The sequence below is a fragment of the Cornus florida genome, unplaced genomic scaffold (assembly GCF_030987335.1).
Source record: "Cornus florida cultivar Cherokee Brave unplaced genomic scaffold, ASM3098733v1 CherokeeBrave_3.0.0_Hap2_Chr09, whole genome shotgun sequence".
In the NCBI taxonomy this organism is placed as follows: Eukaryota; Viridiplantae; Streptophyta; class Magnoliopsida; order Cornales; family Cornaceae; genus Cornus; species Cornus florida.
In genome coordinates, this window is record NW_026775579.1 from 38,007,040 (window position 1) to 38,023,322 (window position 16,283).

A 16,283-nucleotide genomic window follows, 5' to 3' on the forward strand; every position below is an offset into this window, starting at 1 on the left:
ATGTAATTAATTTAATGACATTGTTAATTATTAATTGTGTTATTATTTTATTAAACGGTATTAATCATTAATGTTAAAATTAAATGATTACATGGTTTTAATTCAAATAAATTGTCCGTTATACATTACAGGATTATTTATGTTGTTAATGATATACAAATCATTATTATTATGCTGTGTGCATTTCAAAAGAATAATGGACTGCTCAATAAATTATGTCACATTTATATTATATGGATGTGTTGCCATATAGAACCATGTGAGCCGACTAATAAGTTGAGACTCATTTATACCTTATGCATTCGTTGCCATAGACAGATGTGTGGGTGTCGGGGTATGTGGTTTAATATTATTGGCATGTGTTGCCTAAGTGATATGCTCAGTATATTCATTAATACCTTGAGATGTGTTACCACTGTGTATAACTTATAGTCTGTGTTGTCAGTACCGTGCACCATGTATTAATAGTTGATTTCCCAGGTAGGGAAAGGAGACACTTAACCACCTCGTGTGAGTCTAAGTGATCACCGTCTATTCTGGTTGAGGTCTTATTATACATTGTGTAGTTTCCTTAGGGTGTACACAGATATAGTATACTTCCGAATAATAATGATTAATTTATTTGATTCTCTGATTTGGGTCACAGTAGAGAGGACTTGCTCGTGGGGTTGACCCACTATTGTTGTTATTTCAGGTTACGGTCAGTACCCGTTCCAAAGTTGAGGTTAGCGGTGTGGGACCACCATCCGAACTCATCTACTCTTACGATCCAGTTCAGGGTAGAAGTTTTATGCATTACTTCAGTTTCAGTTTTTATTTACTTTTGACGTTGAACTCTCAGGTCTATTTAGGGATCCTTGACATAGGATTTCCAAGTTGTAATGGAGTACTATATTAAATAAAGGATGGATGGATGTTGTATTATTTATTGTTCCTTTCCTGTCTTCTTTTATTATTATCATTTTGTATTCCATGCTTGTATATTGCCAATTGTTTTTGATATCCCTCGTTTTTCGTGTATAAGCCTGATCAACTTATACGTGGAAAATGTTGGGGGTGTCATAGTTGGTATCAGAGCATTTCAGGTTCGAGTGTCTTAGGGATCTGTGATTACTATACTTCCGCGTTGTGTATTCTGATAATTAGAGCCTAAGTATTAGGGTTCTTTGTGTTCTTTTAGTCGATCCATTATAATGTACTGACGTTAGATTTTTCTGAATTCAAAAGAAAGATGTCTCGGCGTGGGACAAGGAATGCGAACCGTCATCGCAGTAATTCCCCAACTCAAAATGAGAATCAGGAATTTTCCCCTCAAGTTGCTGATATTATTGCACGAGCTGTAGCAGCAGGAGTTACATCTGCTCTACGAAACCAGCAACCTCCTCCGATAGTACCTGTTCCTGAACCAGTGGCACAGCCAATGTCATGGGATAAAATTCGTCACTCGTTCATCCGGGGAAATCCACCAACATTTGCAGGGTCCACAGATGTCCTGTTAGCATATCAGTGGAAACAAGAGAGCGAGCGTCATCTTCGGATTGTAATCTGTACCGAAGTGCAAAAACAGATGCTAGCTACGTTTATGCTGATAGGCAATGCATTACAGTGGTGGGAGTCTATTACTACTGTTGAAGAGAGGACCAGATTGACTTATGCTGAATTTCAGACTCGCTTTGATAACAAGTATTTTCCTATGTCTGTAAGATCAGCAATGAAGACCGAATTTCTAGATCTACAACAGGATGATATGACTGTGGCTGAGTATGAACAGAAGTTCACCGATTTGTCATTATTCGCACCAGAGGAGGTCAATACTGAAGAAAAGAAGAGAGACCGCTTTGTTAAGGGGTTGATATGGCCGATTAAAGTGGTGATCATAGGTAGTCCTGCATATACTACTTATATCCAGGTGGTTAATGCCGCTTTACAACACTGCCAGATGAGGAGTGATTACCAGAAGTCCAAGGGAGATAAACGGGCTAACCGAGACTACCAGACAGTGTTGAAAGGAAGCAGCAGTGGTACCAAGTCCAATGATCGGGGCAGATTTCAAGGACATCAACCTTGGAAGAAAAACAAAGGAAACCCAGATGTGCAGAGGGATGGAGTCCCTAATCAGGGTAGACAAGGTGGGGTACCTCAGACCGGACAGGAACAGTGGTCGGGAAATCAACAGAGGAGGCAGGCAGGTCCTTTTACGGGACGTTGTTATCACTATAGAGAAATTGGGCATCCGGCCAAGATGTGTCCCAAAGCTAAGCAGGGACAGTATGGGCAGCCGAGACCTAATCAGCCATTACCTCTACCGGCCCCACCGATGCCACGTGGGCAAGTTCAGAATTTTCTGGCACTTCCAGCACCACCATTTCCTCTGGGACAACCTCCACAGCAGTTACATCATGGCAGAGTTTATAACTTCATGCCACATAATGCGCAGGCTCCTCAGGCTATCGAGGGTATGTTTTCTATACATGGTAGAACTGCTCGTATACTATTTGACACTGGTGCATCACATTCTTTTGTGTCTAGAGCTTTTGTTATCTTATCTGGTATGACGACTCAGTTATGTGACCAACCTCTTAATATTTATACACCATTGGGAGTTGGCGCAATTTTACGAGAGTGTAGCGGTGATATCCTTATAGATATGGGCCGGCTTCGATTCCTTGCAAATTTGTTAGTGTTAGATATGCATTCGTATGATGTTATACAGGGGATAGATTGGTTATCTCAGTACCATGCTCAGGTTAACTGTTACGAAAAGTCTATTGTATTTGCTATACCAGGACAGGAGATGTATCTTCTTGTTGTACCACAACCTGATAGAGGGCCTAGCACTTATTTATTCGTTCTTGAGGAGGACTCACAGGAAGCGACCGTAGTATCTCTTGACAGTATCCCTGTAGTACAAGAATTCCAGGATATTCCAGGTTTGCCACCAAGTCGAGAGATAGACTTCGTCATTGACTTAGCTCCAGGCACTACGCCTATTGCTAAGGCGCCGTACAGAATGGCACCAGTGGAGATGCGAGAGTTGAAAGATCAAATCCAGCAGTTGCTCAGCCAGGGATTTATTTGCAGGAGTACTTCACCATGGGGAGCACCAGTATTGTTTGTCAAGAAGAAGGATGGATCTCTTCGTCTTTGTATTGATTACAGAGAATTGAACAAGGTCACTATTCGCAACAAGTACCCATTGCCCAGAATTGATGACCTGTTCGATCAGTTGAAGGGAGCTACTTACTTCTCGAAGATCGATTTGAGATCTGGTTATCATCAACTACGAGTCAGAGAACAAGATGTTCCAAAGACAGCCTTTCTCACAAGGTACGGATCCTATGAGTTTCGTGTTATGCCTTTCGGTTTAACTAATGCCCCAGCTGTCTTTATGGACTTGATGAACAGAGTATTCAGAGAATACTTAGATCAGTTTGTCATTGTTTTCATCGATGATATACTGGTTTACTCTAAGTCGGAGAGGGACCATGCCAGACATTTACGCACCGTTATGCAGACACTTCGAGAACATCAGTTGTTTGCGAAGTTTGTGAAGTGTGAATTTTGGCAGAAAGAGCTCAAATTTCTGGGACATGTAGTGTCAGAAGAAGGGTTAGCAGTAGATCCAGCCAAGGTTGCGGCAGTTATGGAGTGGGGACAGCCTACCTCACCGACAGAGATTCGCAGTTTTCTAGGATTGGCGGGGTATTACCGCAGGTTCATTCAGGGGTTTTCCAAAATTGCGAGTCCACTTACTCATCTGACCAAGAAGAATGTACCATTTATATGGGATGATTCTTGTCAGACCGTTTTTGCTGATTTGAAGAGTAAGGTAACTTCTGCACCTGTCTTAGCCATACCTCAGAGTGGTTTGAGTATTTAGTATTTACTGACGCTTCTCTGAAGGGTTTGGGTTTTATGTTGATGCAAGAAGAGCGACCAGTTTCTTATGGGTCCAGGAAGCTTAAGCCTCATGAGCTTAATTACCCAACTCACGATCTAGAGCTCGCAGCAGTGGTTTTTGCCTTGCGTATTTAGAGGCATTATCTTTTGGGAGAGACTTTTCGATTGTTTAGTGATCATAAAAGTCTATAGTATTTGTTCACACAGAGGGAACTGAATATGAGACAGCGCAGATGGTTGAAGTTCGTGAAAGACTATCATTTCTCTATTCAGTATCATCCAGGGAAAGCAAATGTTGTAGCAGATGCACTCAGCCGCCGACTGTGATACCCCTCGATTCTAGAGCCACGGGTGATCAAGTTCGAGCACAGATTCGAAGGATATCGAACAATTAATATTTAATCGAATACAGAATACAAAATGAATTTAAGAAATAATAATAAGCTGAAGGAATACTAAATTAAAAATCCTCAAATATAAATATTTAAACTCTGACAATCCAAACTTCATAAGTTTACAACTCGGGAATCCATCTCCAGTGGACCCCTAATAAAAATCCAAACCGAGCGAAAATAAATAACTGAAGATAAAAGCCCAAATCGAATATCAGGAAAGAAGTCTTACATCGTCGGTAGAATGAAAGATCGTCTCTGCTCAGCTCGAACAAGCTCTAAGACCTCAACCATCCAACACCTGAAAAATAATAAGTGGGTCAGGCCCACTAGCAAGTTCTATACTACTACTACCCAAGCAGAGACCCAATACGCATGTACATCATAACCAATCCAACAATAGCTAATAGTCCGTAGATAAATATATATAAATATAATCACACTACAGGACTCTCACTGGACTACAGGCCTGTCTTAACCTGACTAGTAGGCACCATGCGAAAACGCACCCAAAGGTGGGCATGACTACCTAGCCCTAGCAGGGTACACATCCAACCATCATAGCCAGTTATGCATCCCAATGCATATACGCTCCCTAACCAACGACTCTGAGTCTCAGGCTCATATCGTGGCATCATAAAAATATATTTAAATTCCATTCCAAACCAAAGTGTCACTCAATTATTTATTGATTTGACACAGAAGACAGGTAGGACTTAACTTTTGTAGTTAATCCATCCCTTAATCCAGAGTAGGTAGGACTTAGCATTTTTTTGAGCTAATCCCCCTAGTATGACACCGTCCCATACCGGTGCATACAAACCATCCATCCAGTATTGATAATATATATATAATGGCATAGCATATCAATATCAACATATCCAATCACAAGCTTAACAAGAATGTTTAACTAGCATGCTTGTTCAATACATCCTTTACCGGATTCTCTAACAAGTTTTAAATGCAGAGAATAAATATAATCACCCTGTAACTCACAACAAGCATAATAATAATAACAGAATTAACATGCTTATTGATGCCAACTCCACAACATCCAATAAGTTGATATAAAGAACCCTTTGTAAACATCAACTAACTTCTGATTATATGATAACAGAATTTATATAAACTGACCTGTTTAAACTCATACCATTGTTACATGATTTAACCATAAACCCCTAATTTAATTGCTAACTTAGAATTTAACAACTTGAATCGTCTGCAAAATCTTAACCACGTAAACTTCCTTAAAAGTGACTTACTGACACTTATTCCGATTATAATCATTCTGTAATCTAATATGCTTAATTTAAATCACAGAAACATGATTAAACAATATTCTCATTCCCAGACAAAATTGCAACTCATAGGGTTATGCACTTAAAATCCTCTGCCTCCAAAACAGTCCACAAGTTCACTTGAAAATACAACGGTTTAAAACTACCGACCTCTTTGTAATTTATTATGTATTAACACACCCTCAAAATTTTAATAGGACTTAGATGCTACTGGAACATCCCTGCATAGTTCCTAATAGCATCTGAAAACACCAAATTCTGAAACCCGTAGCCAAAACCACCACTGAAAAGGCCAAAAACTGAAAACCGTTGAAGGAGCCGGCTCCACACAAAGTGGAGCCGCCTCCACTACCAAGTAGAGCCGGCTCTACTACAAAGTAGAGCCTGCTCCACTTTTTAGTTGAGCCTGCTCTACTTGAAATAGAGCAGGCTCCTTCCCCTGTGCGTCGTTTTTCCAATCCCGGCGGTGTCCGGCTGTGTTGATCCTCCAAACCAAATTTCTTGCTGATTAAAATTAAGTCCTTAGGTGTTCAAAAGTTAATTAACTTCCTTGATTAAGAATCACATTCAGTGGAAACAAGAATTAAACAGAATAATCTAAAAACGCTTAACATGTACCTAAAAGAAAACATACTGTTCAACTTCTTCTCCAACTCCGGCAACTTGGTTCCTCCAACCCACGTTTCCTATGGATTAAAACTAAGTCCCAAAGGGCTCTAAAGTTGTTTAAGTTCATTACTTATTATTCAAAACCATATGAAACAAGAATTTCGCAAAACTGTTTCTAAGTGGATTAAAACCCCTACAAGAACACATACTGTTCAAATTTGTTTAATCTTTCAAACCCACTTTCTTTCCAGTTTAAAACTAAAACCCAAGATGCTCCTGAGTAATTTCAATTCATTATTCATTAATTAAATTCAATTTGAAATAAGAATTAAACACAAACAGTTTAAAAACGAACAAAACACACATACAGGAAAACATACTGTTATGAAGCAATTTACGTGTAAAGCAATTTAATTTAATCTTTACTTCATCCTGAGACTTTATTAGGGATGCAAAGAACACAGGTCAAAGAGATAGAGTTAGTTATAGAACTTGCCTTACACCGACGGTTCTTCACAAATTCTCCAGTAACCTCTCTGTTTGCTCTTTCTTTCTCTGTCCCTCTATGCCTCCTTACGTTTTTGTTTAATTGTTTCTCTAAACCCTAAACCACCGTAATGAGCCTATTTATAAACTTAAACTTTAAACCCTAATCCATGTATAATACAGCCCATAAGCAAACCTAGGTTATACACTGTCGGCTGTCAATGCAAACTATAAACCCCGTGAAACTATATTCACGTGAAAACCAATTTAAATTTAATTTAACTTAAAACAATTTAATTACACCACATTAATTCCTCATTTATATTAAATTTCATAAATTCAAAGTAAAATAAACAAAGAAGTAAATTAAGTCAAATTATCATAAGCAAAGAAGTAAATTAAAACCATTAGAGAAAATAGAACAATTAACTTAAAGTAAATCCCTAATTTAATTACACCACATTAATTCCTCATTTATATTAAATTTCATAAATTCAAAGTAACATAAACAAAGAAGTAAATTAAGTCAAATTATCATAAGCAAAGAAGTAAATTAAAACCATTAGAGAAAATAGAACAATTAACTTAAAGTAAATCCCTAATTAAATAAAGTAAATCAATTAAACTTAAAAATGCAATTAAATAAATTCCAAAACTATCCTTCTAAAAATTAGGGGTATTACACCGACCCTATGTCAGCCTTTCAGCTTTGTTTGCAACATAGTGGGATGCTTTGAAGACTGTTGATGAGTTAGCAGACGCTTTTATGGCATGTGTGGTAGTAACTCTTTCTATCATTCATCAGGTCATTCAAGCGCAACTCGTAGATCAACAGTGTATTGATCGGGTTTCGGAGTTAGCCTCCGGAGATGTTCCTTTTCATTCTATGGGGACTGATGGAGGATTGAGGTACATGGGACGTTTAATTGTGCCTTCAGCTGATAATTTGAGAAATGTTGTGATGAGAGAGACACACACTTCTCAGTTCTTTGTACATCCAGGGGGAGACAAGATGTATCAGGACATGAAACGCCAGTTTTGGTGGGCCGGCATGAAGAGAGATATAGCTATCTTTGTCTCTAAATGTAGCACCTGTCAGATGATTAAGATTGATCATCAGAGACCGCCAGGATCGCTACAGCCACTTCCCATACTAGAGTGGAAATGGGAGAGTATTTCTATGGACTTTATAGAGGGATTACCTACTTCGCATCATAATCATAACTCTATTTGGGTCATTGTTGATAGATTGACCAAGTCCGCTCATTTTCTGCCTGTTCGTTCAAACTTTATGTCAGAACAGTATGCTAAGCTTTATATTGCAGAAATGGTGAAACTTCATGGCGTACCATTGTCCATCGTATCAGATAGAGATCCGAATTTTGTATCAGGATTTTGGAGGAGCTTTCAGCAGGCTTTGGGTACAGAACTTTATCTTAGCACTGCTTATCATCCTCAAACAGATGGACAGACTGAGCGAGTTAATCATATTTGAGAAGACATGTTGCGGGCATGTGTTCTTGATTTTAAGGGCAATTGGGAGGAATATTTGCCGCTGTCAGAGTTTGCTTATAAGAATAGTTATCAGAAAACTATTGGTATGGCACCATTTGAGGCTTTGTACGGTAGACCGTGTAGATCTCCTGTCTGTTGGCTTGGAGTTGGTGAGAACAGCTTTTTGGGTCCTGAATTTATTAAGGACACGTCAGAAAAGATCGCTATCATTAGGGATCGAATGCGTACCGCTCAAAGCAGACAGAAAAGTTATGCTGACCGTCGAACTCGTGTTTTGGAGTTTAAGGTTGGTGATCAGGTTTTGCTTAAGGTTTCTCCCATGAAGGGAGTAATGTGGTTTGGGTCCAAGGGTAAGTTATCGCCTCGTTTTGTGGGTCCTTTTATGATTACAGATTGGATTGGGGCAGTAGCTTATCATCTGGCTCTACCAGATAATCTTTATAGGGTACATAATGTTTTTCATGATCTATGCTGCGAAAATTTGTACGGGAAGAAGATCGATATCAACACATTGATGTGGGTGAGATTGAGTTGCAACCTGATGCAACCTATTTAGAGCAGCCTTACTGTATTCTCGATCGTATGAATCAGATACTGCGCACGAAGACTATTCCATTAGTACGTGTACAGTGGAGTCATCATAGTGAGACAGAGTCTACTTGGGAACAGGAAGATATTATTCATGCCAAGTATCCAGAGCTCTTTCATACAGGTTTGTAGTGAATTTCAGGGACGAAATTCCTTTATTAGGGGGGGAGAATGTAATACCCCGTAATTTTAAAGAGTTTATTTAAATTAATTTTGTGTTAGGTTAATTCTTTAATGTGTAGATTTATTCACCTTTTAATTATATATGTTAAATTATTTAATTAATTTTATTTATTTGTGCATGTAATATTGATTTTATGTTCTATATATTATAATGATTAGTTTAGAAATTTTATTGGTTATGTTTTAGATTAATTAATATTAGTTAATTAAAGTATTTAATTTGTATTGTATAATAATAATAATAATAATAATAATAATAAAACAATGTCATGATGTAAAGTTAATATTAGGATAGAATTTCATTTACTATGGTAGAATGGTAGATCAAATAACTTGACTAAGATTGCATTGCCTTAAAGCCATATAGGTGGGAATGTTGAAAGTTAATGTTTAGGTTAGATATTTGTATTATATATATTATATAAATTAGTATATATTAGTTAGTTAGTTACAATTTGAAAGAAAACTCACGTAAGTAGAAGAGCAAAATAACAGTGAGCAATTGTTGAAGAGTGAAAGGAAGAGAGAGAAAGAAAGGAGCTTGGACCGGTGTAGGGAATTTACCCGACTACGCGCAGACCGGCGGATTTATTTTAAATCCATAAGGCAAGTTATTATCTACTTTTCCCCTTTGAATCCATAAATTATTCATTTAATTTATTTCGGCTTTTTAGAGACTAGAAACCATGCTAGGAATTTCAATAAATTAATTTTTAGTTTATTAAAGTAATGAGATTTTAATTATTAAAGGTGTTAGATAATTATTTATTAGCCTATGTAATTAAAATATAGCTAAAAATAATTATTTAAGGCTTTAGGGATTTTTTTAGAATTTTCTAAGACTTTTCGGGAATTTTCTGTAAATTCCGGCGAGACTCCGGTGAGGTTTCCGGCCATCGGTAGTGAGGAAGGTGACCGGAGTGATCCGGCGTGATACAGCGCACAAGGGTTACTATGCGCGTGCATCAGCAGCCGTTAGATTTAATAGCAATCAGTAGATCAATTGCATGTAACGCAGAACATTGTATATCGATGTACACGCATCAACAGCCGTAGGATTAATTTAGGATCAGTAGATTAATCCAGTGCAGCACACCCACGGAGAAGCGGTACAACCGACCAACCAGCACACGCCACGTCAGCAGGAACCATTAGTGCGTGCGTGGCAGCGCGTGCGCCCGCGTGACTGATTCCAGATGTGTGTGGGGGCGCGTGTAAGCCCGTGCGCGTGTGAGAAAAGTGGAGGCGCGTGTGGGAAGCTCTGGGAGGCGCGTGGGAGCGCATGAGGGACCCCTACAGCTACTGGAAAAGTCCAGAATACCCCTAGGGACTGTTTTGTAATTTCCAGAACCTTAAACTTGCATTTTTGGGCCTATGGTTGGTAATTACGGGTTTAACGGGACATTAAATTATTATTATTTTTCCGTTAGTTATTATTATGTCCGATTAATATTTTTAAATATTAATTGTATCGTTTTCAATACAGATCACCATTAAACGGATGCAATTAATTTAATGACATTGTTAATTATTAATTGTGTTATTATTTTATTAAACGGTATTAATCATTAATGTTAAAATTAAATGATTACATAGTTTTAATTCAAATAAATTGTCCGTTATACATTACAGGATTATTTATGTTGTTAATGATATACAAATCATTATTATTATGCTGTGTGCATTTCAAGAGAATAATGGACTGCTCAATAAATTATGTCACATTTATATTATATGGATGTGTTGCCATATAGAACCATGTGAGCCGACTAATAAGTTGAGACTCATTTATACCTTATGCATTCGTTGCCATAGACAGATGTGTGGGTGTCGGGGTATGTGGTTTAATATTATTGGCATGTGTTGCCTAAGTGATATGCTCAGTATATTCATTAATACCTTGAGATGTGTTACCACTGTGTATGACTTATAGTCTGTGTTGTCAGTACCGTGCACCATGTATTAATAGTTGATTTCCCAGGTAGGGAAAGGAGACACTTAACCACCTCGTGTGAGTCTAAGTGATCACCGTCTATTCTGGTTGAGGTCTTATTATACATTGTGTAGTTTCCTTAGGGTGTACACAGATATAGTATACTTCCGAATAATAATGATTAATTTATTTGATTCTCTGATTTGGGTCACAATAGAGAGGACTTGCTCGTGGGGTTGACCCATCATTGTTGTTATTTCAGGTTACGGTCAGTACCCGTTCCAAAGTTGAGGTTAGCAGTGTGGGACCAACATCCGAACTCATCTACTCTTACGATCCAGTTCAGGGTAGAAGTTTTATGCATTACTTCAGTTTCAGTTTTTATTTACTTTTGACGTTGAACTCTCAGGTCTATTTAGGGATCCTTGACATAGGATTTCCAAGGTGTAATGGAGTACTATATTAAATAAAGGATGGATGGATGTTGTATTATTTAGTGTTCCTTTCCTGTCTAAATTCTTTTATTATTATCATTTTGTATTCCATGCTTGTATATTGCCAATTGTTTTTGATATCCCTCGTTTTTCGTGTATAAGCCTGATCAACTTATGCGTGGAAAATGTTGGGGGTGTCACACTCATGGTCGATCGTCATATGCATATATCGAGGCGCGGGCCTATCACGCTCCAGATGAGCTGGCTGAGGTGAATGAGTAGGCTGAGGTGAATGCTCATCTCCAGTATGCAGTGGAGATGGTGATGGAGTGAATGCAGGATGAGCCGCAGAGGTGGATGGTATGTGGTCATCCTCAGCCTCATGAGATGGTGACTGGGGTGGGGTAGCCTGTACTGGCTCCTGCTGTGCATAAGAGGGCTCTGCTGGCTCCTCTATCCATGGTCTAATGTGTCGGTGGGGCCCGTGTTGCCTGTTGACAACGGTCTTCTCTTAACCGTGGCCTGCAAAAAGAAAATGAAAAACTTGCAATGGGAGTTAGTGCCAGAATAAGAAATTTTAAGCACAATATAGAAACATGTATGTCAAGTAAAATAGATAAAACAAATATGACATGAATCTATGCAAGTGGCAGGATATGAAACATGCTAAACAATGTAAGTATGAAATGCATCCAATGTGAAATATCACAGGCATTGGGCATATATGAGATAGCATGAACATAAGATATGATGAATGAAGTGTGTGTGCGAGATCTGTGAAGTGTGTGTGTGAGATCTGTGAAGTTCGATCGATCATAAAAAGGAGTGAGATCGATCACAAAAGTTGGATCGATCGGAAATAAGTGAGATCGATCTCACAACTTCGATCAATCGGAGACATGAGTTCGATTGATTTCTCAAGATTGATCTGAGATACAAGTTCGATCGATCGAACTGTGCAACGATGAAAACTCAAAGGTCACAGATCTGTAACTTTGGAAGCATGGGGCTCACACAAACGTGTTCGTGGGCCATTCAACACAACAAATTATCCTATCCCATCACCCAATCATGGCCCATACTCCCAAATCGAATAAAATCATAAAAAATATATACACATATATACACGTATATATATATATAGACACAAATGCTTTAAGCTTCAACAATGGCGGATTTTGTCATGTATATAGCATGTATTGAACATATAAAGCATGTATGCACAAGATTAAAGCTTAAATCATGAGGGACATTCTCGGATCTTACCTCAAACGAGGAGAGAAGTGGAGATATGGAAGAGTGGAGATGAATCCGAGAAGGGAGAGAGAGATTGATGCTTAGATGCTTGCCGGAAAGTTCATCGGAGGTGGGAGAGGTGATGGCACAATGGCGACGGAGAAGGGGGTTAGGGTTTGCAGAGAGGGTAAGATCGATCTAGAAAACCCTCGGTTCTATTTTTAAAAACATTCCCAATAGAGTTTGATCGATCGAACTTCAACTGAGATCGATCGAACTTTGATGAACTCTCTTCAAAGTATTTTCGGATTTTTTTGAAATTTTTTTTTTTTGTAAATTGCAAAATTAAAATTAAAAATTGGAATTAAAATTAAAATTGTAAAATAAAGTAAAATAAAATAGAATAAAATATTTTTAGTTTTTTTTTTTAAAATTTTAATTGAATAAACACTAATAATTAAAAATTAATTAAAATATTTTTGAATTTTTGAATTTTTTTTGAAAAATAACATAAAATGAAATAAAATGAAAATATTTTTGGATTTTTGAAAATTTGAAAAGTCAAAACAAAGTCAAAATAATGAAAAGAAGAACTAAGATTGATCGAAACAAGAGTTCGATCGATCAGACAGAGAGCAAAAATATGTAGGTTTTTGGCTCAGAAAATTGGTTAAGTGTTGGAACTTGAAGATCGATCGAACTTGGAAGTTGGATCGATCGAAGAACTTCAGATTGATCTTGGAATGTTTCGAACGATGAGACAGAGTGGTGAAATATGCAGGTTGATGTAGGCTCAAAATTTTTCTAAGTGTTGAATCGTGAAATCGATCGAACTTGGAAGTTGGATCAATCGGAAGTCTCCTGATCGATCTAAGAGTTAGTTCGAATGATGGGACAGAGAGGTGATTTGGATGTAGGTTGATACAGGCTCAAAATTTTTCTAAGTGTTGGATGCAGAATGGAGTTGGATCGATCGAACTCAGGTTTGAGATCGATCGAACTATGCAGAATGCTTAATAATGACATGAAAGCTCATGTAATCCTCACCAAAGTTCCTTTCAATGCACATGAGAATGAAAAACAAGTATCTAGACTTCGCAAGAAATAAAATGAAAGATAGAAATGGGGGAGGAATAGGGTTTTGACACCCTACGAATGCTTTTGCTAGTCTTTAACGTCTCTAGTAAGACATTAGGCTCTTTTAGCCTGGATCAAAGATCTTATAATGCATCCCCTTCTTGTTGGGGTGATAGATGCTTTGAACTCCACCCAACAAATGGTTCTTTGAAGAACTTGTTGGATTAAGCTCAAAAGAAACCTTTGGTCCCTTGTCTATGCAATCACAACCTTTGAGCTTCCATGCCCTTTCAAAGCAAGAATTTGAAACAAGATTTTGAGAATGCAAGGTTGAAGATGATCCTTTGGAAGTTTTGGTCTTACACAAAAGCTCATTTTCTTGACATTGAAGATCATGACATTTATCTACAACATTAACCTCTCCTTCATATTTGTCAAATGAATTGGGTGTGGGATTAAAGATATTCAACTTCACCTTCATGTGGCCAAATGAGATCTTCATTATCCCCGTCCTACAATTGATGTTGGCATTAGCGGTTACCAAGAAAGGACGGCCAAGGATAATGGGAATTTGGCTCTTAGGATTGGGAACCGGTTCCGTGTCGATGACAATGAAATCAACCGGGAAGAAGAATTTGTCAATTTTAATCAAAACATCCTCAATTATACCCCTAGGCTTTTTAATGGATCGGTAGGCAAGTTGTAAAACTACCGACGTCGGTTTCAATTCACCTAGGCCCAATTTGACATAAACCGAGTATGGGATAAGGTTAACACTTGCTTCTAAGTCAAGAAGCTCCCGATTAATGATATGATCACTAATAATGCATGATGTAGTGGGTGAACCGGGATCCTTAAACTTTGAAAGAGTGTTATGTTGCAAAATTGAGCTTACTTGCTTGGTCAAAACTACTTTTCTTGGTGCTTGGCTCTTGTTCTTCCACTTTTGGGTGCACAAGTCTTTCAAGAATTTGGCATAAGTCGGAATTTGCTTGATTGCATCCAATAATGGAAGATTAACTTTCACTTGCCTAAACATTTCCATAATTTCATTGGTTTTTACCTTTTGCTTGTATTTTGAAATGGATCCTTTTAAGGCATCCGAAAATGGAACTTTTTGTTCAAACACTTTTTTCAGAATTTTCTTTTGAACTCTCTTCAACACAAGAAGTTTTCAAATTATTTTTTTCCAAATCATTTTTCAACATTATTTTTTCAAAATTTCTTTTTCAGACACATTTTTCAAAACTTTCTCATTTACAAGGTCATGTATATGCAATGAAGGAGGAATGGGATGTGAAACGGGACGGGTGACAACTTGAGGTTGCACCGGTTCACTCTCTTCATTGGACATTCCAACTTGATTGTCCACAATCCTACCACTCCGTAAGGTAGTCACCGCATGAACATGTTTAATGGTGTGGCCTTCCGATAAGGAATGGGTTTCCACAACACATTGTTGCTTAGGTGGGGCATTTATAGGCATTTTTCCCTTCTCTCTTGCATTAAGAGTGCTTGCTATTTGTCCTACTTGGGTTTCTAGCTTCGCAATAGATTGAGAGTGAGAATGAAGCAATTGTGTGTTAGCCTCTAAAGTGCCCAAATCATTCAAAACTTTTTCTTCAAAGGCGGGACTTCTAGTATTTCCTTGGGAATAAGATTGGTTGGGAAAATGAGAATTAGCAAATTGATTCCCTTATGATTGATAAGGTCTATAACCTTGGGATCCTTGGTTTTGAAGTGGAGGTAGAATGTACTTCCCTTGAAAATCGCCTTGGGAAGGGTTTGAGCCTTCTCCTTGGTTTTTCCAAGAGAAATTTGGATGATTCCTCCAACTTGGATTATAGTGAGTACCATAAGAATTGTTCATTTGGTTCACAAAAGCTGCATTGACTTGTTCATTAGGTTCATTTTTCACTTCTCCATGAGGACAATGAGAAGTAGAATGAAGAACACTAGAACAAGTCATACATGTTTCATTTGATGCACGATAAGAGTGGTTAGGGAAAGAAGGTACTTGGTTCGCCGAGTTTTGGTTAATCAAAAATTGATCAAACCTTTGAGATAAAGACTTCATTTCGGCGGCTATTTCATTTGAATGGTCGACTTGATGTAAGCCAACACTCTTCTTACCTTGTGAAATTATACCATTCTTGGATGATAGTATTCTATGCAAAGAATTTTCACTTATGCTCTCATAAAGACGCCACACGTTATTCTCATGCCTATCAATGTATGAGCTACCCATCGAAGCATCAACCATACCCTTATAGTTGTCCGATAAGCTCTTAAAGAAATATTGAACTAATTGCCATTTGGGCATGTCATGATGTGGACACTTCCTAAGCAATTCATTGAAGCGTTCCCATGCCTCATGAAACGTTTCTCCATCCCCATGTGAAAATTCTCTAATTGAGGTTCTCATGGCATTGGTCTTAGAAACCGGATAGTACTTCTTCAAGAACTTTTGTTGTATTTCTGCCCAAGAAGTGATTGAAAAAGGCCTAAGATTGTTAAACCAATACTTTGCCTTGTCTTTTAAGGTGAATGGAAAAAGTTTGAGTCTTAAAACCTCTTCCGGCATGTCCGTATATTTTACGGTGGAACATACTTCAAGAAACTCATCCAAATG

General features: G+C 37.9%; 1 pseudogene; it reads left to right on the top strand.

Moving 5' to 3' along the window:
* Positions 1-15,972: 15,972 nt before the first annotated feature.
* Positions 15,973-16,071, top strand: LOC132275569 (small nucleolar RNA R71; annotated as a pseudogene).
* The last annotated feature ends 212 nt before the right edge of the window (positions 16,072-16,283 follow it).